The following is a 26,866-nucleotide window of genomic DNA, read 5'->3' as shown; positions in this document are numbered from 1 at the left end:
AAAAAAATCTGTGTCTGTAGTAAGTACACAAGACTTACATTGACACAAGAGTCATATAACCCAGTCAATAGCTGAAAGACAGCCTAATGATCGAGAGAGCTGCACCGTCTCACTGTCTCAGACTTGGAACACCTGGCTCATTACTTCCACTCAGGAAATCGGCCTATAAAGGGAAACGAGTAAAAACATACTCTGTCTCACTCCATTTAATTCTGTAGTCTATAGAAACAGTCTTACAACACCATTCATTGAAGCTCTGCTTCGTAATGGGGTTTAGTGTGTGTGTGTGTGTGTGTGTGTGGGGGGGGGGGGGGGGGTTGGACATGGAAGGTACTGTTTGCATAACTGAACCATAGCTAATTCAATTAGCTGTCCTGAAAGTCAATGAAATCATAATCATATGTTTCTTTTCATTCCAGTCGTTTTTCTCCCTTTCTTTCTGTCACTGTTCCTCACTCATTACTGCACCACTTCCTGCTCTGCTCAGCCCCCCAGGGTGATGGGTTTTTTTACGAGTCTGGATATAGAGTTAGAACAGTTTGGCACATGGAACTACGGAAGACTTCTCGTTAAAGAACTATCTCAGCGACAACAGTGAGGGCAGACATTTTAGTCAGTATAGAATTGTCACAGAACTACAGAAGACAGGCTCATTAAAATAATTATCTCAGTCACTGTGGGCAGACACATTATATCCAGTATGGAATTACTGCATCGTAATTTAATCATTGTTTTGTTGCGGGAGTTTTCCTGCATGAAATGTGTGTATTGTGTTCAAGGTTTAAAAAAAATTATTCCAAAGTTTATAACTTCTGATTTAAAATATCAGACTTGATTTGTCATAACAACATTTTTAGATTACATTAAAATGAACCTTTGCTGTTAAAATTTACCTTTTCTGTTAAAGAAGGTTAAATTTCTTGCTCTGCGAAACTCAAAAAAAAATACGGCATCTGTGGCAATAAAGTCACTCACATTTGTGAGTATGGACGCAAAGATACAGTTGTCAAACAAAGTGAAATATGAACTGAAAATGCCAAAATAGAGCTTTACTCAAATGTTCACTTATCTACTGTCCAATGTATGGCAAATTGTCTTTTTTGAATGGATATTTTAACAGAATGTACAATATTTTTGTTCCATTAAGCTCTATAAGTTTTATAAGGCTTAACTTAAATTGGTTTTGTTATTTGGAATCATTCAGAGCTGAACCTACAAGCAAGCGTATGATGTGCATATTAGATAAACATGATTTGCAGAAAGGTGCATTAACACAATCATTTATTTGAGCAGCATTGGTTTATAATAATATCAATATACAGTTTATTGCTTTTCAGCACAGTATTAATGATGCAGATTTAGAGTGTGTGTGTTTGTGTGTTTGTAGGCTTGCATTCTAGTTTGTAGCCTTTGTTTCTGCATGTATGATGACAGACTTTTATTTCCTCAATGATGTTTCTCTTGCGCTTTCATTTTTAGAGTTTGGCCTGCTGAGTGCTGGAGGTGGGCCTCCCCAGATTGGGGCCCCTTTTCCTTTCCTGTAGATGTACACGGGTTGTCTGAGGACACAGTGAACCGAGCTGCCCGATCTGTGAGGGAAAGGGGCCGGGCAAGGGGGTGTAACGATGTGACAGACCGCCGGCTGGAAGGAACACTTGAAGAATCCTAGAAGTTCATAACCAACCAGCGAGCTCCACCATGCTCCAGTGGGAGAGGGGATGAGAGAGAGGGGATTGGAGGATAGAGAAAAAAGGGGGAGGAGCCATGAGGAGGACCAGGAAGATAGGATAGATTTGAAGAAGATAAATAACCAAAATGAGAAAGGGAGAAGGGAGAAGGGAGCAAGACAGAGAGAATGAGAAAGAATTAGAGACAATGAACAGGAGAGGAAGAGAGAGTATAAAAGAGAGTCATTGAGTGAGATACCGGGTGAAAGAGAGAGAAAGATCAAGAGAAAGAGAGAGGGCCAAAGCAGGGTTCTGGTTACCGAACTATTCACCATGAATTTTATTCAAGCTTCATAAACGTGTGTAGAGATTCATCAATCACCACACATTCAGTCTGAATCATCAGTGTCAATATAAATAATATAATCTTATGAATTGATGGTCAGTCAATGGTTCCAATGTGCTTTTTCCCCACTCTGGAATCCATCTTTAAGTGGCCTACAATAAATGACCATAATAACTATATCTAACATAGATACGCAAATCATTTTATTGATTACTGTTTTCAATGCTTGGACTGTCAATTATGAATCCATCCACCAAAAATTAAATGTACATGTGAAATGTATAATAAAGCTCAAACATACAGTATATTTTACATATTTGTTGCGTTCATGGGAAGCTAAGGATATTGTTTGTGGTATTTGAATTTGAGAGTAGCTGATTCTGGTCCCTCTCTGTCTCCTTGTGATCCTACTCACAGACTCACTTAGCCTCGTCAACACCCCCACCTGTACATCTAGACCTTCTGTGATTGCCATACATTCCTCTCCTCTCTCCCCATCTCTCCTGTGTCCATCTTTCTCCGTCCCTACGCAGAGAGCCCTCGTATCCCCCCTTCCCTCCTCTCCTCCTATTCTTCTTACTAGCTTATTTTCTTCTATGTTGCTGCCCCCCCCCCCCCAAAAAAAAAAGTCCTTCTCCCATCTCCCTCTCCTCTCTCCCCTGCCCCCCAACTTTACTCGATCCTCCTGTGTGACTGTGTCTGGGTTCTGGTGGACCGTCTTTGTCCACTGAACAGAGGAGGGCCGGTCCTGGCCACAGGGGCCGCAGCCATGAATACCCTCACTGTGAGAGCTCCACTCTTTCACTTCACACCGCTTTCTGTAAAGGAATGCCTGAGCAGTGAGGTAAGACACGCACACGCATGCACAACGCCAGCGTACATGCACACACATATGCACACACACACGCGTGCACTCAAGCACACGCACACACGCACACACACACAGGACTAACTGAATGAGTCATGTTGTGATGAAAAGCCAGTGTTTTGTGTGTGAACCCTCTCACCCTGGACTCACATCCTGAGAGCCTTTTTCACTTCGTTGTTCCCCCGCGGAGCTCTCCTTCTAATTAACAACCATCGGCTCCAATAGCACTGAACCACTCTCCCACCGTCCCAAATATCCCCCCCAGAATCCCTGGCCTCAGCCTCTCCTTCACTCTCCCTCAGAGCCACAAGCCCTATTTCACCGCAACCCCACAGGTGCATTCTCCCCTCAGTCTCAGTTCCACGCTCTCTCAGCCTGGCCCCTCCAACTCTCAAACAGCCCCGACGCCTCGTCCAAGCTTCCCCGGGGTGTCCATTCTCAGCCCGGTCACACCCTGAGCTCCTAGCCCATAGTGGAACAAGCCTCAGGGCAAACCACTTGGTGTGTATGTGTGTATATGTGTGTGTGTATATGTGTGTGTGATTGTTTGTGTGTGTGTATGACTGTGGTGATTAACAACTTCTCAGGGCGTCTAATCCCCCAATTAATGGCATGCTAGACTTCAGACTTCAAACTCAAACAGTAAGCCCCAAATGCCTCACTATGTACTATTTACTGCACAGGATTCCCATAAAATGAAATGCCCAACCTACAGGAACAGTGTGAGATTGGGACACAGGCAAAACCCTGGGCAGTGAGTACGGTAGAGTAAAGGCCTGGCCAGCCTATGAATTGGTCTAAGGCTCTACATTGCAGTGCAGTTGCATTATTGTACGTCCATTTATACATCCTTGTTGCAGAAATTTGACCACTTTTTAGAAAAAGGGAAGTGCAAATTGTCTCAGCAATATCCAGGTTTTGGGGGGGTTGGACAAGTCAATAAGAAGTTAATCAGCTGGGGTAGATGTGCTTGGAGGGATACGTCTCAAACACTGACTCTCCTGAGCTTGCTGTTATGTTTTTTTGACCTGTATATGGTATTATTTCTTCTACAATGAAGAAATGATATTTTCAAAATAAATTGTTATGTGCTTGTTGGATGTTACAGTGATAGTTTACCCAAATTACAGAAGTACATAATGTTTGCCTTGTAGGCAGTCTAAATGTTGCATAAATCCTAAAGATTTTAAAAGTCACTAGTCATCAAGTCCCTTGATTCCCTTAATTGACCTTTTAAAACTGTTAATATTAATGCAATAACTTAAATATAACTTACTTTTAAGTAACTGCTAGGTAAACTAAACTATAAGAAGGAATGCTGTAATACGTTGTACACGGACTGTTAACAGGTTTGGAAATCACTGTGGAATTATGTATAATGTGTCAACTATTTGTTTAACATAACTGACACCTTCCAAAGCTAGTCATCAAAGAGATCCTAACTATGAGACCAATTACAAAAGCTAATAGGTCTTTAATTTAGTACTGACAACAAATTCATTTTTTTCTTGTTTTCTTCATAAAAATAGTTTTGTTTTTATTTTATATCCATTTTTGATTTGATTTTATCTTCCATCTTTTTTCTTGCTTTCTTACACATAAGCATTCAGCTTCTGTGGTAATATCTTTGGAGAAAATGAAATACTGGCAATTTCAAAAGAGGTCCTTGAAAAATCTCTGCTTCACCTCTATTTCAGGGTTTCTTCAAATCTCATTCCCAAAGCAGAAGCATAAGGCTTGGGGAGGAAGTGAAGGTGTGTGTGTATGCGCCCACACACATGCTCTAATTCTCTCGATAGTGTGTGTGTGTGGGTGCCCTGCTGAAAACAAAACAGCATGGATGACTTGTGATTTGGACTCTGGTGATTAGTTATCACTTTCTTTAGACAATAGTGATTAGTCCTCACTGTGTTTTGGACACTGGTTATTAGCCCTTGTGTTTGGTACACAGGTGATTAGTCTTCACTGTGTTCTGGACAATTGTGATCAACTCGTGCTGGTGGGTTTCTTATGATGGTGATCAAGCTTGTCCATTCTGCTGTATTATGATATTCTCCAGCATGCTTTATTTCAGCTGGATATTTTAGACCACTGTCTCCCAATCCCGTTCCTGGGGACCCAAAGAGTTGCACATTTTCAAATGTTGCCCGACCACTCACACACTTGATTGACGTAATCAACCTATAATTAAGTCTTTATTTGAATCAGGTGTGTGAGTGCTATGGCAAAAAAAAATAATGCAACCCTTTGGTTCCCCAGGATGAGGATTGGGAAAAATGTTTAGACCATCCTGGTCAGACCAGTTTAAAATGTATGGCGATGTGTGCTGTTTTTCTTTCTTCAGCCAGGTGTTTACAGCATTTTAACAGGAGGTTGAGTACAGAGGGCTTTCAGAAGGTGTTTACCGACACACAGAGCCTCAGTGTTGTAAGCTGGAATAAGGTGTTGTTTGAGACAGTGAACATAGCTCTAGCAACATTTTGCAACTGAAATGTTGGTATATCAAGGCCAAGCTTAGGTATGGTTTAAGGTTCAACCCTTTTTGATACTCACAGGTAGCTAGGTCACTGTTGAAGGGAACATAACGATGGCAGATTGTATCAAACAGGGGGAGATTTCTTAGTGAACCGGAATGACAGAGAGCTCATTGTGGGTCCAGGGCTAACTATGAAATGTCTCCCTGAATTGTTGCTATTTAACAAATACTTTTCTACTCAAAAAACCTCTCTTAACTCCCCCTCAATGAACATTTTGACCTCACCTCGGATTATAAAATATAGATTAAGTCCTGAATTGATATATCTTAATATAATAAAAAATAAAAAACGTTCTAATAGTTTACGTTTTGGTTGGACGTTTTAGTCTGACATTGATGATACTGTGCATGGCCAATGCGTTCTGTGGGTAGACGGTGTCAAAGTAGAGATATTAACAGAAATAGGAATTAATTTCAGCCCAAGTCAGTCCCACCCACTTCCCCCTACCCCCGATATTACCCTGGGCCTCTCAGGGCCTAATGAGTCTCTCCCTCCAAGGGTACCGTTCAATAGGACCTTTCAGCAGGAACTACTAACCAAACACTCTTAACTGCTAGCCAGAAACCAGCAGGAAAATGACAAACAATACAAACATCCTACAGACATTACAAGATCAGTACATACGCCTGCTGTGTGTGAGAAGGGGTGTGGACTGACTAATGTGACCCCTGTCAGTAATAAGCCATCAATAAGGAAAGTTTAGAAAGATATTGACCACATGCTATCACCCTCTTCACGGTTTCTGGGCATTCAGTTTGAAATTCCCCTTAACGTCTTATGGGTGGAGGAATAAGGAAGTGGGCTGCCATGGACACTTCCTCTGAAAGGACAAATTCAGACACCAACCTGACGGCTGACCTTCTGCAGTTACACCCTAAAGGTCACTGGTGGAGATTGATTGACCGCTAGTGTCTATGAATGGGCTATCTGTCTCTGGAAACAATATACTACACATCTTGGCCCATGGAAACAATACATGGCACTGGGTTTGACCGGGGTGTTTTTTATATCGAGAACACACAACTAATCCACTTTCACAGATGATTCAGCCAGTGGAAAGCTACCATATGCAGGGAGATCACAGTGCACAGTAATATTAAGACGTTTGTACTGTTGCCCCAAATGTGCCTTGATGAGGATCAATGGTGAGGGCTTTTACAGTTAAATGGCAAGTTGCTAGTGGGTTGGGAATGGTAGATAGGCATAAAACTCCAGCTGTATTTGTGTATTCAGTCACAGTGCTTTATTTTTGTATTTTTGACTCAAGCCTTTCCCAAAAGGTAACCCTTTAACATTTGGAAACAATACCTAAAATGAGCTATTTAATTGTTTTATTTTAAATACCCATGCTGTTCTTCTGTGGTACAGTATTAGTTAGTTTTGCTTTCACTGCTATTTTGATGTAGCAGTGTCTCAAGTGAGAGATGTTTCACCCAAATTGGAACATTATACATTGGTGTCCTTACCCTGCAAGCAGTCTATGGACACAGTATAACAGCAATCCATGCTTTGGTCTTATTTCACTGCCACAGTTTCCTCAAATATATTATGAATTATTTAAAATATATAAAAAATCTTAACTTAGCACACCCAAGTCACCTATAAGTGAAAGTTATATTTGTTGGACTTCAAGCTGAAAGTAAGTAATCAAAGAGAAAGGGGTTCTTTGATAAAACATTTTTTTGTAAGGTTTAAGAATTAAAATAAAATGAAGGCAGGAGGACTTGGATGGGATTCTTGTTAAAGAAAATTTGATCAATACAGCACCGTAGGCATTTACTTAAAAAAAGTTAATCCCCACTTTTATATTTATACCCAAAATATATGTTCAACATTTCCTCACCCACAATAGTTTGTGGCAAAAAAAAGATGTTCACCAACATTTCACCCAAATAAATTTCCCCTGCTGGCCAATTTGAAGGTACATTTGTGAGAGCTTGTCGGAGGAATTTGGCAAAAATCACAGTCATACTTTTTCGCTGAGAGTGGCCCTGGGCGTGTGGGGTGGGGCGGGAGGGGTTTCGGGTGGTTGTGGTTTCACTACTGCGGCTCAGATGTCTGTGATGACTCAGAATACTTTTGCTGGTCGGATAGAGGCGAAAGTAAATTAACCCCGTCATTCATCCTCTCTATGTCCTTACTCCACACACAGATCTACTCATCCTGCTTGAGTCATATCCTAGGCGAGGACACGCACGCGTTTCAGAAGTAGCAGTAAGCGTGACACACCTCTTTTCCTTTTGTCATATCCAAGAGTGGTGGGTGCGTAGACAGGCAGACAAACCTCTGCCCAGCGCAGACATGGTCTTAGACAGTCTTTCGTTCAATGCCGTGGTGTGTGAAACAACCCACTCAAGGGCCTAATCTGAGAAGGAACGTGGAAATTGGAATGACTTCCACGCTAATTTGTGCATCCAGGCCCTATATCATCTCACACAAACACACACACAAACACACCCTGTCCCCTGAGTCATATCCTAGAGCAGTGGGCGAGAAAATCTGTGTGTGTTAGGGAGATTCCACAAATGCCAGAGGGAGTGGGGTCAAAGAGTGGGACTCCGGCCAGTCTGGTGTCAGTCCACTCCTAATTCTTTTAACCTCAGCTCACTCACAAGGGACAAACTGTACAGTAACCTAACTAGTTATGCCTACACTTAATACAGTCTTTCCACAATGACAAGGCAGTCCTTTGGAGTAACACAGTGTACCTTGTAATTTAAAATTCAAACAATAGATTGCCCCCCTGGTGCACCATGTCAGAAAAAAACGCTGCAAAAGTGCCCTCTTGGATGCCCCTGTGGTAGATAAAACATGATAAAGTGCCCTCTTGGATGCCCCTGTGGTAGATAAAACATGATAAAGTGCCCTCTTGGATGCCCCTGTGGTAGATAAAACATGATAAAGTGCTCTACGGTGGCCCAGAGTGCAAGAAAGTCCCAACCTGTGAGAAAACGTGATGTTGTGCCCTAACATGCACCCTTCCAACAGAGAAATAGTGATGCAGTGCACTCTAGGGTGGCCCTGTTTGTGAGGAAATGTGGTTAAGTGTCCTCAAATGTTCCCCTATTTGCAAAAAAACATGATGAAGTGCCATCTGTGTGCCCTTCCAGTGGAGAAAATATCATGCTGTGCACTAATGAGTGCCCTTCCAGTGGAGAAAACATGATGAAGTGCTCTCTGGGTGCCTCTCCAGTTGAGAAAATGTGATGCAGTACACTAATGGGGGCCCTTCCAGTGGAAAATTGTGATGCAGTGTGCCCCTATGTGTGAGGACATATGATTAAGTGTCCTTCCAATGGAGATATAGTGATGCATTGCCATGTATGCTGCCATACATGCTAGAACATTTGTTGGCCTCTATGTGCTCCAACATGCCAGACAATGTGTCCTCATGGGATGCCTCTATGGTGGAAAATGCCCTCCTGGTGACCCCTGTTTTTATATATTGTTTTAAAAAAGAGCCAATAAACTCATCCAGACAGTTTGGAGCCAATAAACTCATCCAGTTTTTAGAATCATTAGCATGTAAAAGTTAAAAAGTGTTAGCATGGAGAAGTTAAACATATATTTAAAAAGGTACAATCATCACACACACTCAGCCACACCCCCTTAAGAATATTCAGCTGTCAGTGGGTTTAGTGCGGTCTGAGCTGTAACCTTCACATCCCACTTCAGCGTGTTGGTTACATAGCAGTATGTGTTACATTTAAACGAACGGGAAGATTGCAGCTTATTTAAATGCATTACTAATGTATGTAGACAGCATTTTCTGGTTTGTTTTGGTTTTTAAGCTGTATACCATTTTATACAAAATGCTTGAAGATGCCTCGCTAGATAGTCATTTATATGCTAACTGGTGGACTTGACCCAACTCGAATCAAGTAGAAAATGTAGTAATATCTTTAACTTTTATTTACTCTAATCTTGAGTCAAACTTTTTGGGTAGCCTTCTATAAGCTTCCCACAATAAGTTGGGTGATTTTTGGCCTATTCCTCCTGACAGAACTGGTGTAACCAAGTTTGTGATGGCCACTCCAATACCTTTCCTTTTTATTCATTATGCCATTTTGCCACAACTCTGGAAGTATACTTGGGGTCATTGGAAGACCGATTTGCGACCAAGCTTTCCTGACTGATGTCTTGAGATGTTGCTTCAAAATATCCACATACTTTTCCTTGCTCATGATGCTTTTTGTGAATTGCACCAGTCCCTCCTGTCCCACCAGTCCCTCCTGCAGCAAAGCACTCCCACAACATGATGCTGCCACCCCCAGGCTTCGCGGTTGGGATGGCAATCATAGGCTTGCAAGCCTCCCGTTTTTTCCTTCAAATATAAAGATGGTCATTATGGCAAACAGTTCGATTTTTGTTACATCAGTCAACAGATCAGAGGACATTACTTCAAAAAGTAAGATATTTGTCCCTGTGTGCAGTTGCAACCTGCAGTCTGGCATTTTTATGGCGGTTTTGGAGCAGTGGATTCTTCCTTGCTGACCGGCCTTTTAGTTTATGTTGATATAGGACTTGTTTTAATATAGATATAGATACTTTTGTACCTGTTTCCTCCAGCATCTTCACAAGGTCCTTTTCTGTTCGTCTGAGATTGATTTGTACTTTTCGCACCAAAGTACGTTCATCTCTAGGAGACAGAATGTGTCTCCATCCCAAGCAGTATGATGACTGCGTGGTCCCATGGTGTTTATACTTGCGTTTTATTGTTTGTACAGATGAACCTGGTACCTTCAGGCCTTTGGACATTCTTTCCAAGGATGAACCAGACTGTGGAGCTCTACAATTTCTTTTCTGAGGTCTTGGCTGATTTCTTTAGATTTTCTCTTTCAGGGAAAGAGGCACAGAGTTTGAAGGTAGGCCTTCAAATACATACAAAAGTACACCTCCAATAGACTCAAATTATGTACATTACCCTATGGCACAGTCAACATAGTGCATGTAAACTTCTGTCCCATTGAAATTGTGATATAGTGAATTTTAGGTAAAATAATCTGTCTGTTAAAAATTGGTGGAAAAATAAGTTGTGTCATGCAGAAAGTAGATGTCCTAACCGACTTGCCAAAACTATAGTTTGTTAACATGAAATTGAAATTAAATGAAAATGTGTTTCAATTACTTCAACCTAAGTGTATGTAAACTTCCAACTTCACCTGTACAGTTCATTCTCAGTGACATTGTGTGTGTGTGTGAAAATCGTCATGTAATAAAACAATTTTAATCTTTACCAGGGTTTGGAACTGTTTCACCATGAATGCATCACAGATATCTACACATTGGTGCCCCATCACATGCAGCTGGTGTCCTTTTAAATTGTTTTGCCCCTGCCCCTCAGACAGCCTGAATCTGCCACTGCTTGCTCCTTTCATGTTAAATGGGAGGTGACATGAGGTTTTGCTCCTCATGTTAAAGCAGGTAAGAGGTTCTGGCTCCTCAGAGGTTAAAGAGGAGAAGATGTCATGGGTCCTCATAGGTTAAAGAAGGTGAGAAGATGTCCTGGGTCCTCATGGGTTAAATAAGGTGAGTGGAGGGCCTTTCTTCACACGGGTTAACAGTGAGAGGAGGTCTTGGTCCCTAATGGTTTAAAGGAGCTAAGAGGAGGCCCTGGCTCCTCACGGGTTGAGCGGGTCCAGCAGGAGGTGCAGCAAAATTGTATTCCTCATGCCCAGAAATAATGGGTAAAAATGTGAGCTATGTGGCAGCTATCCCAGCGAGGCTTTGAACAGTGCTTAAAGGAATAATAAAGTAATATTGCCCAGATGAGAAGCAAAGCGCTGTGCTCTGTTCCCTCTCTGGAGTCCAAGACCAAGCCAGTTATTATCTACAGAATATGCCACACAACGAATTGCGTTCAAAATGGCACATCCCTTCCTAGGGCACTTCTTCAGATAACGTCCATGGAGCTCTGGTTGTAGTGTACTATACAGGGCACTTTAGGAGTCACCCTGAGGAAAAAACAAGAATGGAACAGTGTGACCTTGAGGACAAAGAAACACACACCAGACACAGGTAGCTCTATACCTGTTACATCAACCACACAAAAGGAAAAATCTACAAATTCTCCAAATAAGCTTATGAATAGACAGTGCATGGTATTCAAAATGTTAAAACTCTGAAATGAAACATACCCAAATGTATTCAAGTAGGACTGATTGTATGAACAAAAAGCATCCCAATATGTTTATATGTAAATTAAAGTCTAAAAACACATAAATGAATGTTCACGTTGGTGCCATTTCTTTTTCACTGCCAGTGAAGGCCAAATGGAAGTGCTATTGAACAGATCCTAGAGCGCACTGAGGCATTCCTAAGAGGATAACAGGAGGGCTATAGAAGAGCTGTGAGAAGAGATACAGGCATCAATGTTATGTCAAGGTCAGTCTCACCTTGGGAATAGGAGTCTGTTCATCACAAATTAAACACAGGCATCGAGAAGGAGGGAGATAGGAATTCTGGGATAATATACATTGCCGTGTGCCTGGCTCATCACTGACAAAATTTGACGTTTGTAAAGCTTTTCAGGGTCGACACAGATTTTTTGAACCACAAATATATTGTGTTGATTTGGGCTTTGTATTTACCTACATATCGTGTTTGACATTAGATGAAATAGAGCAGTACAATTGCAAGTAATTTTAACATGTATATATAGTATGTACAGTACAACAATTATTTAATTTTGTTAAATACATTTTAATGTCTTTATTGGCCGTATACATTTTTTTGGGATATTGATAAGTACATTGTTGAAATTGAAAATAGAAACGCTTACTGTCATAATACAACAGAGGTTTTACTGAGCAGTCAGAAGATATTAACATCATTTGAATGGCCAGAGAACGTCATATAAACACCCTCTGTAGCATTTGGCCAATCTGCATAACTGGAGAGAATGTGAATTAAAAGGTTTCAATCTCAATGAGTGGTGAAGTAAAGGTCAAATAAAAAAATGAAAGAAGAGGGCTTACGATCTGTAGATGTAGCACCAAGTGAAATCCTTTTTTAGTATGGCCTGGTAGAGACCATCCAGTGGGACTTTTATTTATTTGATTTATTGCTTTGGGCCGAAGGTCAATAGATTGTCAAAAGATTAGACTTTAAATGCATTTGAATGTTTAAAGTCTAATCTTTTGACAATCTTTTGACTTCATGCAAAAACAAACTAAATTAATGAAGTGCTAACAAATGTTTCACAATTTGAAAAAAGAAGAAGTAATACGATGAAACAGGATTGGTGCTAACAGAGATGTTTTTGAGGTACCAGCCCAACCTGGGGCCTTTTTTGGCCCAGTTTAGTGGTGCAGTGGGGTGTGAGACAGTTATGATGACCTGTTGGTGCCTATGACTGACTGTGCAGACACTGGAGAAGACAGAGTGCCTCTGGTGGTATGGGGGGCTGTCATCACTGGCATGTTCAGCAAAAGGGTGGGTGTATTGATGGTATTAGTTGTTTGATTAGTGCTTTGATGGTTCACATGGTTTTGGATTGAGAAGTGGATCCAAACGTGATTGGGCTATGGTTATGAGCCCATGCTAAGCAACATCAATCAGTAAGGTGCAGTAAGGTAGACACTTTTGTCAATTTCCCCAAAAATGTTTGGGGGGGGACAATTTATGCTTTTTTAGAGAGAAAAGTGAGGAAAGGAGAGCTTTTGCTGAAAAAGCAGTAGGTCTGATCTGAACACATTCTATACACCGATGAGTCATAACATTATGCATACCTGCCTAACATTGTGCTGGTCCCCCTTTTGCGCCAAAACAGCCCTGACCCGTCAAGGAATGGACTCCACTAGACCGCTGAAGGTGTGCTGTGGTATCTGGCACCAAGATGTAAGCAGCAGATCCTTTAAGTCCCACAAGTTGCGAGGTGGGGCCTCCATGGATTGGACTTTGTCCAGCACATCCCACTGAAGCTCAATTGGATTGAGATCTGGGGAATTTGGAGGCCAAGTCAATACCATGAACACCTTGTGTTCTAACACATCAACTTTGAGGACAGAATATTCACTTGTTGCCTAATATACCCCCCCCCACTGACAGGTGCCATGGTGATGAGGTCATAATGTTATGGTTGATCTGTGTATTGCTGTACACCAGATGCAGCAGCTTAAACTGCTGGAACACCCTGGGACACACTTTGTCCATTTCCAAGTTTCAAGTGATGGTATGGTTCATCTAAGACAACGACACAGTCCGACGACCATATGAGCAGTTACTTATCTAGCCGTTTGATTGCTGTGGACTTTTGCAGGGATGACTAAAGCCTGATATTTATTCCTATCAGGATGTGGATGGATCAAGGACCATTGAGATCAATATTAAATCGGGGCTGCATTGAGATAGGTAGTTGTGAAAATGCGATTATGTACAAGGCTTGTCTGGGCTGGAATGAAAAGAGTTGAGGACGTTTATTCAGTGCGTGTCCAGACTCTGAATGTAGGACTTAATGAAAGTATTTCTGTAATGAAATCCCTGTAACAATCGCCATTTTGTTTCCTCCTGTTTGTAATGGTATTATAGAAAATCTTCAGGGAACGCATGATTACACTCTGTGTTGTTGTTAAGGAATTACGAAAAAAGAAAATGTTCCTTGTACCTGAGTATCGCCTCTATGAAAATAACTGGATCAAACTGAACAATACATTGGTCACAATCATTTCATGCCTATATTCCACCTGAGGCTCTCCCTGTAATATTGCTGAACTTCCTTTGTCCATGTCTGATAAGTTTATTTTTCCCCTCTAATTTATTATTCTTTCTTTCTCTCTCTCACTCTGTGTCTATCAGTGCTGTTGCGTTCCTTGCTGCAGTGCAGTCTTATTGGCTGACAGCCTGTCTCAAACCACTCACACTTGCTGGCTGAGAGCTGTTGGCTACTCTCAGCCAATCAGCCCCCCCCCCACACACACACACACACTCCCCAGATAGGTTAGGTGGACTCGTCTGGCAGCTGGCGGGTGAGTGGGAGGTTGGATGGAAGGGCAGGCTGGCAAGGTGTGGCTGTGCCTCTCCGTCTGTGCCCAGGAAAGGGGAGGGCACACTGGGCTGCCCGGGTAAGTGAGTTCCAGGCTTTAGGCAATATAGGCCCAACCATGGCTCTGGCCCAGTCTCGGATAAACTAACCACACACGTTATAGAATTAGTGGTGTCTATGAACAAAATCAGTGGATTAATTATCTTCACCTTAGTCGAGAACTTCTTTGAGGAACCAACGGTCCAATGTTGCAACAGGCTTGTGGAAGAAAAAGAGGCACTGCTTGGTAAAGGTGTGGCTTTAAGACATTCATTTTTGGCCACCCATTACATTATGTGTTCTGTTACATTGTCATCATGTTAAGGTTAGACACACTTTAGTAACTTATAGTAGGATGAGAGGTTGGGGGAAGACAGTGCTATTATATGGTTGAGTTTTCCCACCCTTCCTGTCTCTCTGTCCAGGTTTTTTTTTTTTGGGACAGTTTGGGCCCTGTTCCATCATCCAAAGCTGTGTCACTGGGTGGTGCTGTGGTTCGTTGTATTTGGCACAAAAGGACACACAAACACACACACACACACATACACTGACTTCTAACACTGCAGAGAGGCCCACATGGTTGGCTGACTCAGAGCTACGGTAGCCTGACTGGAGACGCCTGTATTGCGGCTGACTCAGAAGATGTGCCATTGGGCGTGCATTTGCGCCATAAAACCGCTCCCTTTACCATTGCTTCGTTCACTCATCACCCGGGCATCGGATACTCTGCTTCGTCATGTGTTGAGTGGAGAGGGGCATGGTTAGGCGGCATGTACAAACGGGGACAGGGATTTTTTTCAGCAGCTGCTGCTGCTGTTGGTCCTGCCCACAATACAATCGGTCAATGTTGAAGGAGATGGGGGGGTGACTGCCACCTGCAGGCCAGACATGGTACTGAGCCAGAGTGGCAAAGAAACATAAACAATTCATTGTGAGAACACTTACCATAGAAAGCCATTAACGATGAACCATCTTCATTTCTGTCTTGCTGACTCGGCTACCTGGAAAGTGCAAGTAAAAAAAATAAGGGGAGGTCAGCAGCAGCTAGAGACTGGGTGTTGTCTGAGACTTTCAAAGTGTTGAAGTGGGTGAGTCTTATCCCATCTGACGAATGAGCACAGTCCTACACAATCAATAATAACTCCACTGTAAGCATAGCAATCGTATAATGTCTGTTTTTGCAAGGCTGGCTTATTTAGAAAAAGGCTCCAGCTGCAATCTGCAGTTGATTTAGAGTGAACTGCAATGGTTGCAGTGGATGCCCAAGACATGTCCATGAAGTTACTTTTCTATAGATAGTGTTTTCTATAGATCGTGATTAATAACATTTTAGAAACTAGGTAAATTGGGTCCCGCATGCTGATTGGATGAAAGGCTGTACACTACCAAACCAATAGGATTTACTGGACTTCCAATTGCATTGGCAAGCCCTCCCTGATGACCTTGTCAGAGCAACGTGCAACCAGGTCAGCTGGAGACTACTTCTAAGTGTGGTTGGTTCTTCCAGACTGCACAGTGATGCTCTCTGTATTTTTCTCCATGGGTTTCAAACAACCCCCCCCCCCCCAACGGTTGTGGCAGGCAACGAGGCCTGACAGACTGCTGCAGTGTGTTACAGAGTGCTACTCTGTCTGAGTGAACAGTAGCCCGCGGCTCACTCTGTACAGCAAAGTCATAAGGACAAAAATATGCCTCTATCTGTCTCTGCATCTGTCCCTCATTCACTCTCCATCGTTCCATCTATTCTCTTTTTCTCTGTCTGCCTCTTTTCTCTTTCACTTGTGTCTTCCTCTTTCTCTCGTTCTCTTTCGTTCCATCATACTGTCTCTTTGTCCTCAGATGCCTTGGTGTCTCACTTGTTTCATTTCATCTCAATCCTTCCTTTGTGAGTGTGTTTTTTGAGTGCGCGTGTGATTTGTTTGTCAATCCGTTTCCCTGTTCCTCTCTCTATCTCATTAGGATCCTGTCATTCTGTCAGTGCCACTTTCTTTCTCTCTTCCTCTTCTCTTTTTTTCTTTCATTTCTCCATCCTTCTGATGGCGGCAGGGTGGGGAGATCTGCATTGGTTGCTATGGCACCAGACAGATCTCTCTCCCTCCTCAGACAGGAGTAAATGTGATTCTCTGTCTGAAAGTGGATGTGTGTGTGTGTGTGTGTGTGTGTGCGTGTGTGTCTGTGTGCGTGCGTGTCTGCCTACCTGTGTGACCAATGTTAATTTCCTACGTTAAGTGTTAGTTACCATGAATGAGTGGGACAGTAATTGTCATGTTTTTCGGCTTTGGGTATAGTAGTTTTTCCTTTAGAATAATCACCACTATTGGTTGATTTGGGGATGGTTGTTTTTCATTTGAAAAGATCATCACTATTCCAGCTCATGTGTTTGTGAGCAGCTCCAATACATTGATAGCTGGTGATTTACCTAATGAGAGAAAAAGCTGCAATTCATTAATAGCAGATTTGAATGAAGCGAGGTAGCAGCAGGGAGACTATGATCATAATTTGATTTGATCTGTTAGTCTGTCTAGGCCTGGATTGTTGTGTGTGTGTTTGTGCTCATGCCAGACAGAGAGTATGTGTTTGAACTCATAACATTATTAGAGTCAGAAAATGAATGCATTATGCAGAAAAGGACAACAGAGGTCAAAGCTAAATATCTAGCCTGTCTCTCTCTCTCTCTCTTTCACTCCCCTCTCACTCATTCACCCACTCTCCCATCTCTCTCACTCCCTATCTCTCTGTCTTCACCTCTCTCTTTCATCTCCATCTCTATCCCTTATTGTCCTTCACTCCTTCCCCCTCTCCCTGTGTCTCACTCTCTCCCTGAGTCTATTCCAACCGGATTTCTCTCCCCATCTCTATTCTCCCTTTCTCTCCCACCCAGTCTCTCCCTCTTCCCCTCTCTCACATCCATTCTCTCTGCCTCTCTACCTCCCTGTCACTCAGCCCCAACCTGCCTCACTCCCTATCTTTTCATCTGTAAACAGACCAAACTCCAGCAGAGGGCAGTGTCTTTACACTATGTCCGATCCTACCCGCAAACAACACAACTGTTTTATAATGTACAGCTCCAGATAAAATTAAGAGACCATTGCACCTTTTTCTGTCCTTTCCAAAAAAGTCGAAAAGGAAGGTTTTGAGTGAGGAACAGAAGGGTTAAAATTAAGAGACCACTGCAAATTGAATGCTTCTGTTCCTCACTCAAAACCTTCCTTTTCAACTTTTTTGGAATGGAAAGAAAAAGGTGCAGTCGTCTCTTAATTTTTTCCAGAGCTGTATATACACCGATCAGCCATTATGACAACCTGCCTAATATTGTGTAGGTCCCCCTTTCGCTGTCAAAACACCCCTGACCCTTCAGGGCATGGACTCCACTAGACCTCTGAAGGTGTGCTGTGGTATCTGGCACCAAGAAATTAGCAGCAGACCTTTTTAGTCCTTTAAGTTGCGAGGTGGTGCCTCCATGGATCGGACCTGTTTGTCCAGCACATCCCACAGATGCTCGATTGGATTGAGATCTGGAGAATTTGGAGGCCAAGTCAACATCTTGAACTCGTTGTTGTGTTCCTCAAACCATTCATGAACTATTTTTGCTCTGTGGCAGGGCGCATTAACCTGCTGGAAAAGGTCAATGCCATCAGAGAATATCGTAGCCATGAAAGGTGCACATGGTCTGCAACAATGCTCAGATAGGGGGTATGTGTCAAAGTAACATCCACATGATGGGCAGGACCCAAGTTTTCCCAGCATAACATTGCCCAAAGCATCACACTGCCTCCGCTGGCTTGCATCCTTCCTATAGTGCATCCTGGTGCTATGTGTTCTCCAGGTAAGTGACGCACAGGCACTCTGCCATCCACGTGATGTAAAAGGAAACGTGATTCATCAGACCAGGTCACGTTCTTCCATTGCTCTGTGGTCCAGTTCTGATGCTCACGTGCCCATTGTAGGCGCTTTCGGCAGTCGACAGGGGTCAGCATGGGCACCCTGACTGCTCTGCAGCTACGCAGCCCCATACCCAATAAACTCTGAGGTGTTCTGACACCTTTCTATCAGTACCAGCATAAACGTTTTCCGCAATTTGAGATACAGCAGCTCGTCTGTTAGATCGTACCAGATGGGCCAGCCTTCAATCAACATGTGCATCAGTGAGCTTTGGCCGCCCATGAGCCTGTCGCAAGTTCACTGCTTTTCTTTCCTTGGACCACTTTTGATAGGTACTGACCACTGCAGACTGAGAACACCCCACAAGGGCTGCAGTTTTGGAGATGCTCTGACCCAGTCGTCCAGCCATCACAATTTGGCGCTTGTCAAAGTCGCACTGATCCTTACGCTTGCCCATTTGTCCTGCTTTGAACACATCAACTTTGAGGACAGAATGTTAACTTGCTGCCTAATATATCCCACCCATTGACAGGTGTCATGATAACGATATTATCAATGTTATTCACTTCAGCGGTCATAATGTTATGGCTGATCGGTGTGTATATATACACTGAACAAAATTATAAATGCAACCCTGTGTTTGCCCCCATTTATCTTGAGCTGAACTCAAAGATCTAAAAGTTTCTCTATATACACAAAAGGCATATTTCTCTCAAATATTGTTCACAAATCTGTCTAAATCTGTGTTAGTGAGCTCTTCTCCATTGCTGAGATAATCCATCCACCTCACAGGTGTGGCATATCAAGATGCTGATTAGACAGCATGATTATTGCACAGGTGTGCCTTAGGCTGGCCACAATAAAAGGCCACTCTAAATGTGCAGTTTCACTGTCCGGGGGGATCCGAAAACCAGTCATCTGCCTCACGCAGTGCAACTCATCTCCTTCGCATAGAATTGATCAGGTTGTTGATTGTGGCCTGTGGAATGTTGGTCCACTCCTCTTCAATAGCTGTGCGAAGTTGCTGGATATTGGCAGGAACTGGAACAAGCTGTCATATACGCCGATCCAGAGCATCCCAAACATGCTCAGTGGGTGACATGTCCGGTGAGTATGCTAGCCATGCAAGAACTGTTTTCAGCTTCCAGGAATTGTGTACAGCTCCTTGAAACATGGGCTGTGCATTATCATACTGCAACATGAGGTGATGTTTGTGGATGAATGGCACAACAATGGGCCTCAGGATCTCGTCACAGTATCTCTGTGCATTCAATATGCCATCAATAAAATGCACCTGTGTTCGCTGCCCATACCATAACCCCACCACCACTATGGGCCACTCAATCCACAACGTTGACATCAGCAAACCGCTCACCCACACGCTGTCTGCCATCTGCCCTGTAAAGTGAAAACCGGGATTCATCCGTGAAGAGAACACCTCTACAAAGTGCCAGATGTCATCGAATGTGAGCATTTGCCTACTCAAGTCGGTTACGACCACAAACTGCAGTCTGGTTGAAACCCCCGATGAGGATGACGACCATGCAAATGAGTTTCCCTGAGACGGTTTCTGACAGTTTGTGCAGAAATTCTATGGTAATGCAAACCGATTGTTGCAGCAGCTGTCCGGGTGGCTGGTCTCAGACGATCTTGGAGGTGAAGATACTGGATGTGGAGGTCCAGGGCTTGTGTAGTTACATGTGGTCTGCGGTTGTGAGGCCGGTTGGATGTACTGCCAAATTCTCTGAAAAGTCTTTGGAGACAGCTTATGGTAGAGAAATAAACATTCAGTTCACGGGCAACAGCTCTGGTGGACATTCCTGCAGTCAGCATGCCAATTGCACGCTCCCTCAAATCTTGCGAAATCTGTGGCATTGTGCTGTGTGATGGAACTGCACATTTTAGAGTGGCCTTTTATTGTGGCCAGCCTAAAGCACACCTGTGCAATAATCATACTGTCTAATCAGCATCTTGATAGGCCACCTGTGTGGTGGATGGATTATCTCGGTGCTCACTAACACAGATTTTGACAGATTTGTGAACAATATTTGAAAGAAAAAGGCCTTTTGTGTACATAGAGAAAGTCTTAGATCTTGATAAATGGAGGCAAATACAAAAGGGTTCCGTTTATAATTTTGCTCTGTGTGTGTGTATATATATACATATATATATATATATACATATATGTATACAGCTCCGGAAAAAATTAAGAGACCACTGCACTATTTTCATGAAAAGGAAAGTTTTGAGTGAGGAACCGAAGCGTTCAATTTGCAGTGATCTCTTCATTTTTTCCGGAGCTGTAAATGTATATATATACTCACCTAAAGAATTATTAGGAACACTTGTTCAATTTCTCATTGATGCAATTATCTAATCAACCAATCACATGGCAGTTGCTTCAATGCATTTAGGGGTGTGGTCCTGGTCAAGACAATATCCTGAACTCCAAACTGAATGTCAGAATGGGAAAGAAAGGTGATTTAAGCAATTTTGAGCGTGGCATGGTTGTTGGTGCCAGACAGGCCGGTCTGAGTTTTTCACAATACGCTCAGTTACTGGGATTTTCACGCACAACCATTTCTAGGGTTACAAAGAATGGGATGAAAAGGGAAAAACATCCAGTATGCGGCAGTCCTGTGGGCGAAAATGCCTTGTTGATGTTAGAGGTCAGAGGAGAATGGGCCGACTGATTCAAGCTGATAGAAGAGCAACTTTGACTGAAATAACCACTTGTTACAACCGAGGTATGCAGCAAAGCATTTGTGAAGCCACAACACGCACAACCTTGAGGCGGATGGGCTACAACAGCAGAAGACCCCACCGGGTACCACTCATCTCCACTACAAATAGGAAAAAGAGGCTAAAATTTGCACGAGCTCACCAAAATTGGACAGTTGAAGACTGGAAGAATGTAGCCGGGTCTGATGAGTCTCGATTTCTGTTGAGACATTCAGATGGCAGAGTCAGAATTTGGCGTAAACAGAATGAGAACATGGATCCATCATGCCTTGTTACCACTGTGCAGGCTGGTGGTGGTGGTGTAATGGTGTGGGGGATGTTTTCTTGGCACACTTTAGGCCCCTTAGTGCAAATTGGACATTGTTTAAATGCTACGGCCTACCTGAGCATTGTTTCTGACCATGTCCATTCCTTTATGACCAACATGTACCCATCCTCTGATGGCTACTTCCAGCAGGATAATGCACCATGTCTTGAATCATTTCAAATTGGTTTCTTGAACATGACAATGAGTTCACTGTACTGAAATGGCCCCCACAGTCACCAGATCTCAACCCAATAGAGCATCTTTGGGATGTGGTGGAACAGGAGCTTTGTGCCCTGGATGTGCATCCAACAAATCTCCATCAACCGCAAGATGCTATCCTATCAATATGAGCCAACATTTCTAAAGAATGCTTTCAGCACCTTGTTGAATCAATGCCACGTAGAATTAAGGCAGTTCTGAAGGCAAAAGGGGGTCAAACACAGTATTAGTATAGTGTTCCTAATAAATCCTTTAGGTGAGTATATATATATATATATATATACAAGTGCTGGTCATAAAATTTGAATATCATCAAAAAGTCGATTTATTTCAGAAATTCCATTCAAAAAGTGAAACTTGTATATTATATTAATTCATTAAACACAGACTGATATATTTCAAATGTTTATTTATTTTAATTGTGGTGATTATAACTGATAACTAATGAAATCCCAAATTCAGTATCTCAGAAAATTTGAATATTACTTAAGACCAATACAAAAAAATAATTTTTAGAAATGTTGGCCAACTGAAAAGTATGAACATGAAATGTATGAGAATGTACAGCACTCAATACTTAGTTGGGGCTCCTTTTGCCTGAATTACTGCAGCAATGCGGTGTGGCATGAAGTCGATAAGTCTGTGGCACTGCTCAGGTGTTATGAGAGCCCAGGTTGCTTTGATAGTGGCCTTCAGCTCTTCTGCATTGTTGGGTCTGGCATATCGCATCTTCCTCTTTACAATACCCCATAGATTTTCTATAGGGTTAAGGTCAGGCGAGTTTGCTGGCCAATTAAGAACAGGGATACCATGGTCCTTAAACCAGGTACTGGTAGCTTTGGCACTGTGTGCAGGTGCCAAGTCCTGTTGGAAAATGAAATCTGCATTTCCATAAAGTGGGTCAGCAGCAGGAAGCATGAAGTGCTCTAAAACGTCCTGGTAGACGGCTGCGTTGACCTTGGACCTCAGAAAACACAGTGGACCAACACCAGCCGATGACATGACATGGCACCCCAAACCATCACTGACTGTGGAAACTTTACACTGGACGTCAAGCAATGTGGATTCTGTGCCTCTCCTCTTTTCCTCCTCTATTTCCTGCCTGTTGGGCCCTGTCCGGGGCCTCCCCCGGGTAGGGCCACAGTGTCACCGGACCCCCCGGTCTCAGTTCCAAGGTGTTACGCTGCTATATTATTGTGCTGGGGGATATGAGGAATGCACTTCTAACTTTTCTCAGTCTCCTCCAGTTTTAACTTTTCTCAGTCTCCAAACCAGGTAAACACCTGCGGATTACCTGGTTTGGGGGGCCCGTTGCTATCCCTGTCCTTACCTGGTCACACTCCTTACCTAGTCTAAAATCAAATAGACTCTGGATTTAGCCCAGAGAAATGTATTTATTATTCCAATTGGACTCTTAATATCTCACCCGGCACAGCCAGAAGAGGACTGGTCACCCCTCTGAGCCTGGGTCCTCTCTAGGTTTCTTCCTAATATTCGACCTTCTTAAGGATTTTTTCCTAGCCACTGAAATTCAACACTACTGTTGTTTGCTCCTTGGGGTTTAAGGCCGGGTGTCTCTGTAAAGCACTTTGTGACAACTGCTGTTGTAAAAAGGGCTTTATAAATACATTTGATTGATTGATTCCTCCAGACTCTGGGACCTTGATTTCCAAAAGAAAATGCAAAATGTACTCAGAGAACATAACTCAGCAGCAGTCCAGTCCTTTTTGTCTTTAGCCCAGGCGAGACGCTTCTGACGCTGTGTCTTGTTCAAGAGTGGCTTGACACAAGGAATGCGACAGCTGAATCCCATGTCTTTCATAGGTCTGTGTGTGGTAGTTCTTGAAGCACTGACTCCAGCTGCAGTCCACTCTTTGTGAATCTCCCCCACATTTTTGAATGGGTTTTGTTTCACAATCCTCTCCAGGGTGCGGTTATCCCTATTGCTTGTACACTTTTTTCTACCACATCTTTTCCTTCCCTTCACCTCTCTATTAATGTGCTTGGACATAGAGCTCTGTGAACAGCCAGCCTCTTTAGCTATGACCTTTTGTGTCTTGGCCTCCTTGTGCAAGGTGTCAATGGTCGTCTTTCGGACAGCTGTCAAGTCAGCAGTCCTCCCATTGATTGTCTTGCCTACAGAACTAGACTGAGAGACCATTTAAAGGCCTTTGCAGGTGTTTTGGGTTAATTAGCTGATAGGAGTGTGGCACCAGGTGTCTTCAATATTGAACCTTTTCATTATATTCTAATTTTCTGAGATACTGAATTTGGGGTTTTCGTTAGTTGTCAGTTATAATAATCACAATTAAAAGAAATAAACACTTGAAATATATCAGTCTGTGTGGAATGAATGTATACATTATACAAGTTTCACTTTTTGAATGGAATTACTGAAATAAATCAACTTTTTGATGATATTAAAAAATGACCAGCACCTGTATGTATGTATATAGCATATAAATATCAAAGTAAATTGACAGTAGGCTGGATTCAAACTTATTCCAACAGTGGACACCTTATCTTAAAGTTTGAAAATACAGTGTAACACTTTTTTTAATGTAAAGGCCATCAGACAATAAGTGACATTTGAACTGTGTATTAACACTAGTCTTACCCCTTATCCTAACCATTTCCTCTTTCTGCTTTAATACAACATATTTCTGGATAAATGGCATTGAAATTATATTCAAAAGATGTCTTTCAAATAATTTTGCTCCGTGGGTAACCATAGCTAGCAGTTTCTTATAAATAGACGACTTAGGGACTCTCAAAATAGTGTGTAAAAAGTATAACCTAATATATTAATATTTCAAGCTATTCTAATAGATAAATAGATAAAACATATATCCCTAACAGTAAACAGTTTTACATTTCATAATTGTGTTCTTGAGTCTTATTTTTTGTTCTTTATATTATTTCTTTCACGTAGCTTTTATGAATTCTCTATTGTTAGTAATGAACGACTGCTGTTATACATCCTGTGTCCATGATAAATAAATGCTGAAAATAGAAACAAACTGTAGAATGAACTGCTCTCGTGCCCTCTCTTTGTCGCTACAAAGACATGTCATCACTTTCCGCATCCAGCTAATTAGAATGCTCCTTTTTTCAGTTCATTGTAAAATGAACATTCCATTCCACAATGCTTGTTGAAAAGGTACAGTCTGAGGACTAAATAAACATGTCATTTCACATCAATTCATAGCGAGCAAGCACTGTCTAATGATAGGTACTTTTGCATGAAATTTAAGAAAAACAAGTTCACTGTGAGAAACGAAGAAGAATAAATGGTTGCAATGACAGAGGCCTAAAGTGTTAAGGCAGGTGAGTTACCAACAAAACTCATTCATCCTTTACTAGCAAACATACAAACGAAAATGTCTAAGGCATATCTCTATCTTCAATTCAATAAATGCTTTCTCTCTCCTTTAATTTAATTCTGTTAATTCAACCAGTATTTATTGGGAAACATTGTTCACATTTGCAAAGCAAAATGAAAATCAGATTAACAAATACAACATTATAAAATAAACAAAATTGAAACAAGTCAATAATTTCAATTATATAGTCAGGCAAATTCTATATTTGAAGTTGGTATGGCCTCTCTCTCTGTCTGTCAGGTCTTGCTCTCTCTCTCATGTTATCCCTATTCTAACACGCATACACCCAGTCATTAAATGTAAATTTTTCTTCATTACAATTCACTTTTTTGAAGCACATTTGTGCATAATGTTCCATGCATATCCCTACATGTAGCTGAAATCAACATTAACAGATTGCTGCTAACAGTATCGCTTCCTCCACAGTATGGTACCAGCAATCTTCTGCTTCGCAAAACACAAATACACCCTCCTTCAAATGGTTGTTTGAGGAACAAGGTGTTAAAAGGAGTACTATGAAATACCCTTTCATTTCTTTGCTTGAAAACATATAGGAGATCCCACAGTTTTACTGTGAGGAACCTCTACTGAACCTTCTACACTTTTAGAGTGTAATCAAACCCTTGAATGTGGTGTTGGGTAAATCCTGGATTGTGGGACGCCCTCAGCCTGAATGTCGCATTAATACAAAGTCTTGTACATAACTGGTTGGAACTCAGAAAGATTTTGAATATCCAACAAAGGGTGTTGTTAATCACTTGCTTTCAAAATGATTGTTGTGAGATAGACTGAAACTGAGACTACTTCAGTAAACTAGAACAACAAATCATTGGTTCAGATGTTTCTGCAACCATTTAAGCTTCCTTTCAGTGTACAAATAAACAACTTGCTTTAACAGTTATTCATCTAGAATTAATTTTGTATGCCAATATTCTGGACTTTTCCCAGGTTTGCATGCATTCATTTAATTTAGTATCCTTGCAGGGACCAGAAACACAGATATCCATGTTCTCTATCCCTGATCCCTAAAGCTAGTCCTAACACAGATTTCACTATCTTTATGTGATCCAGGTCCCCACATGTACACATTGGCCTGCATCACACACAGCTCAAACATACCCATCTAAACGAGGAACTGCTAAAGAGCTCCTTCCGCAAAATATTTGAATTTAGAATGGGAAAGTGTGTTTATGCAAGAAATGCATTGCAGCAGAAAAAATGAAATCACATTGATTAGTTCCTCTATATACTGTACCTATCGATTCCATTGAAACTACTACATATTCTTCCTAAATAAGTACGTATTGATTCATCTTGCAAGGGACTTACTCCTAAAAGTTATGTGTAGAACCCACCTCTTCCTCAAAACCTGGTACTCATGAAAGTAACAACAGTAAAAAATTAGTGAGGTTTCTTCATAATTTAAATTGCAGTAGCATTTCTTTTTTCACATTGGTAAAAATAAAAGCCTTTAAATCAAACCCCACCTTTATATATTAAATTCATGTTGATGTAGCTGGCACAACCTGTGAACTATTTGAGATCAATGACGCAAGGGAGATTATCACAATATTGCTCCGGAACTGTAACAGCAGCCCCAATTGATCCCTTCTCAACTTGAGGTGTTGAATAGAGGCTGACTGTCTTGAACCATGCAATCAATTAGCAGTTCTAAAGTATTGTCAAAGACAGTGGCTGGTCTAAGCTATCCTCTGAGACCACTGAAGGAGGTTGTATTGATCCTGCTGTACAATTATTGCATCTAGCAGGTCAAACAAAAAATTAACAATTCACTCATTTGAAAACCAATTCACTGTTCTGGTTTTAATTGTGGAAACCAGTATGTGGATCTCTTCATTGCAAATGTGCATTGCAATGGGTCAAGCAACTTTC

General features: G+C 41.9%; 1 long non-coding RNA gene across 2 annotated transcripts in view; it reads right to left on the bottom strand.

Annotated features, from left to right (window-relative positions):
• LOC105031119 overlaps positions 1-26,866 on the bottom strand; it is a 98,320-nt gene that overhangs the window by 30,134 nt on the left and 41,320 nt on the right. The window contains exons 2-3 of one of the 2 annotated variants that reach the window (XR_002196536.2): positions 15,386-15,441; positions 13,331-13,357 (exon numbers count right to left, since the gene is read on the bottom strand). This is a non-coding gene — a long non-coding RNA (uncharacterized LOC105031119). Of the gene's footprint in view, positions 1-13,330; positions 13,358-15,385; positions 15,442-26,866 lie in introns of those variants that run through there. The other variant, XR_829670.3, reaches the window with a different exon arrangement.

Source organism: Esox lucius, chromosome 7 (assembly GCF_011004845.1).
Source record: "Esox lucius isolate fEsoLuc1 chromosome 7, fEsoLuc1.pri, whole genome shotgun sequence".
Classification (NCBI taxonomy): domain Eukaryota; kingdom Metazoa; phylum Chordata; class Actinopteri; order Esociformes; family Esocidae; genus Esox; species Esox lucius.
This window is presented reverse-complemented; position numbering and strand designations above follow the sequence as displayed.